This window comes from Oryx dammah, unplaced genomic scaffold (genome assembly GCF_014754425.2).
Source record: "Oryx dammah isolate SB20612 unplaced genomic scaffold, SCBI_Odam_1.1 HiC_scaffold_18, whole genome shotgun sequence".
Lineage (NCBI taxonomy): Eukaryota > Metazoa > Chordata > Mammalia > Artiodactyla > Bovidae > Oryx > Oryx dammah.
In genome coordinates this window covers 94961754-94965452 of record NW_024070202.1, presented here as the reverse complement: position 1 = coordinate 94965452, position 3699 = coordinate 94961754, and the positions used below count along the sequence as shown (strand labels likewise).

Here is a 3699-nt window from a genome sequence, read left to right as displayed (position 1 = left end):
TATGTCCATGGACATTTTAATTCTCAGATGCAATCCTTGTCAGATTGAAACCTCAGTTTTCATCTTTTCATTAAAAATGAATAGATGAAAAAGCTTAATACTTAATTATAGAAAAACACACTGTTAAGATACATTGTGTTTTATGTGTTATATCTGCTTAACGCTCTTTCTCTGATGGGAGTGTTTTATATATATTAATGCTGGCTTGTATGGGAAAGGAGAATAGAATTTATTGCTTGAAATGATTTCATTTAGCTGTGAAGTTGTTTGGAAAAGCAGATACCTTCTCATGTGCCTGTATCTGAGTTTGTTATTATCAGTAGAGTTTCCAGCATGTGGCCCAGGGAGGTCGGTTAATCATTTGTTTCTTCTCTCCGTGTTCACACTTGAGTTTATCTCTCTCCCGATGTGTCAGTTGTTTCAGTCTTCCTTAGAAGGTGCTGCAGTGTCCTGCTCGGTGGCTCGAGGGAAAATGTAGAAGGCAGGGAGGAACTCTCCAGCAAGTGGACACATCCTTGGTTTACTGCAGACTTTGCTCTAGCTCTTCACCCTCATCCTTCTTATGTAGGTTTCTACTTGGATTGTCCACGAGGACATGGTAAACATTTCTCTTCCTCTGTGAAACACCTAACACTCCCAGCCTTTCTTTGACATGGACTTGCACTAAATTCCGTCGTAATGAACAAGGTGGCTGCTGTTCGTGCACCAGTGAGAGAGGAAGGTCCTCCGAGTTGTGTGCCTGGTTTCCTTTTCAGTGGTGTCAGAGATAATCTGAGAAGAACCAGAATATTAAAATGCTAGTGGTGCTCATTTTAAATAGGGCTACGCTGTGATCCCCCATCGCGGGTTCTGTAGAAATGTTAAGCCCAAGATGAAACCTAAATACTGGCTGTTTGTACCTGGAGACGGAGAGAAGCCACCTCCCTTCTCGGAGGGCCTGCGGGCTGAGTGAGTGTCTTGAACTTGTAGCCACAATCATTTGCATTTTCTTTTGGATGCCTCAGTCGATTCCCTTCTGTCACCAACAACTTCGCTACCCTCCTGCAGCAGAAGTGTGACAGATGAAGCAGGTGAACTCGGTCATGACGGTTTTTTATCTCCTCCCTGGGTACCTAGATCTGTGGAAGAAATGGTAACAAATCCTGGTCGAAAGTCAAGCCTCTGGACTGTTTTTTCCCCTGAAACAAAAGTGAGTGAGAATGTACTAATTCTCAGAGTCACAATGTATCTAAGCCACATAATGCTTAAAAAGTCCTTTTTGATACTGACCTTTTAGTGGTACTGATGGTGCAATTCTAGTCTTAATTTTAACTTCCTTCATTTCATATTTCATTACATATTTGAAATGGCAGGCTGTAGTTCATGAACTTCCTTAGGTTATTTTTAAACAAGGTGGGTTGTAAATAGGGTAACGCTTTGGCTTATTTTTAATATCTATGTTTCTACTTTTTTTGTGAAATAAAAATTGGTTTACCAGTTGATTCATGGCGTTAATTCATCTCATGTCTCCTGTTTGCCAGTCACAGTACTAGGCCCTGGAGATACAAAGATTAAGACCTAATCTCTTATTTTAAAGGTGCTCACATGGGACAGAAGGAAAGACATGCAAATAAGCATTGTTATAAGAACAGCAAACACTTCTGTTGCATGTACCGTGTGCTGGAAACTGCTCCAAGTGCTTTCTAGGCATTCACTTTATCTCGTGAATTAATCCAAAGGCCCTGGGATGTTTGTACTGTTATTTCCTCTATTCTTTTTTTTAGGGCATAAAAATGTATTACACATACAGAATATTACCACTAACAAATGCAGACAGGCAAGGACACCACGCTATGGGATGGAGAACGGCTAGCTCTTTGGAAAGTGAACAGGTTGGGTGGCTTGGAGCCTCATGCCATACGGGTTGGCCAGTCAGATGGGAAAGCACATGCCAAACTCCAGGGACGTCAGGGCGTCCAGGGACTGCTCTGGGTGTCCGCTGCCTTCCCATCTGATCTGGGGCTTCGAAGGACGCCACAGCCGGAAGCAAGCAACTGAAGCGAGGGGGCTTCCTAAGGTGGGCCAGGCTTGTCTCTGAAGTCACGGCGACACCACTGTCAGCAGTATGTTTAATTGGATGACTTCTACAAACTACACCTGACATTTCTAACCATCACACTTCAGTGAAATACAGAACATTAAGTTACAGGCTGTGGGAAGAGAAGGCAGCCCCTTCCAGTCCCAGTTGGTCTGGGGGTAAGCGTTGCGGGGAAGTTTCTTTTTAAACCGAGCCCCTCATTTTAACATACAAAAGAATTACTCTGATCGATATTAAACTGTATTGAAAACAAAATGGACTAAAAAGCAAATACTACTCTATGTTGGGGTGAAAATGGGAGGAAAGAATGAGTCCTTCAAAGCAGGAGGGAGACAGTTGGGGAAGGTTCTCTGGCTGTGACCCTTGGCAGTCACTCAGGCTGCTCCATTTTTACTTTCGGTGGTCTCAGGAAGGTCCGGTTTTTCTTCTCTTTCTTTCCTTTTGTATTTGCTTGGAAATTTCACCAGCTGTGAATGCTACCACCTCGACTTTGCTAAAAATTTTTCTGCCACTCCCTTTCTCATTTGGTTTTTGCTTGAACTTCAATCTCTTCCTCCTGTTGTTGCTTCCGTTCGTGCGTCTCTTTGGCCTTTAATTTACAGCTCAGCAAAGTTTCATGGTCTGTTTGTATATTGCTTGTTTGAACAGCTCAGGGTCATCCTCCTCCACATTTGTAGGCCTGCCTTCCTTCCTTAATTGCTTTTTTTGCTCTTTAACGGTGTGTTCCACATCTTCTCCTGCCTGAATTGCACCTAGGGCCCTCTGCTTTTGTTCCTGATCCGGTAGCAACGTGTAAGCTTTGTCCGCAGCTTCAAAAGCCCCTTGTGCTCTGTCAGCATCATCTTGAGTTTTGTCAGGATGCACCAGTATAGATAATTGCCGAAACCTCTTTTTTATTTCTTCATCTGTCACTTTGGGATCTATCTGAAGAACCTCAAATGGGTTCAAATTGAAGTAGGAAGAACCAGGACGAGTTAGTCTTTCAATCTGATTTCTGGACATTAGAACTGAATCTATCTTCTCTATTTGTTTCACCTCACTGTGAGTGAAGTCACTCAGTCGTGTCTGACTCTTTGTGACCCCATGGACTGTAGCCCACCAGGCTCCTCCATCCATGGAATTTTCTAGGCAAGAGTACTGGAGTGGATTGCCATTTCCTTCTCCAGGGGATCTTACTGACCCAGGGATCGAACCCGGGTCTCCGCATTGTGGGCAGATGCTTTTACCGTCTGAGCCACCAAGGAATCAGAAGGTCATAAATGCTTCCTCTGTGCTCTCTCCTTCACCCAAAGCCCTGCTCTCTCATGGAGCTGCCATTTCCCCGGCCCAGCAACCATGTGACTCTTATTTTCTCTCTTTTATACATGGATAAATTAGGGCAGAGAGAGGTTAAGCACTTGTCCAGGGTCATAAAGCTTGTTTTGGTTGACAGTCAAATGCAGTAAGATACAGAAAGAGAGCTGCCTATGGAATGCTCTGGCAGAACAAGGGGACATCCACCCGAGGGGCTGGGGAATGGAGCTGTACTATCATGCTGTCTTCCCAGAGGAGAGGATCCCTGAACACGTCCTGTTCAGAGGGCTGGCTGCTAAGTCACTTCAGTCGTGTCCGACTCTGTGCGA

General features: G+C 44.2%; 1 pseudogene; it reads right to left on the bottom strand.

Annotated features, from left to right (window-relative positions):
* Nucleotides 1–2332: 2332 nt before the first annotated feature.
* LOC120877366 lies at nucleotides 2333–3394 on the bottom strand (annotated as a pseudogene).
* Nucleotides 3395–3699: the final 305 nt, after the last annotated feature.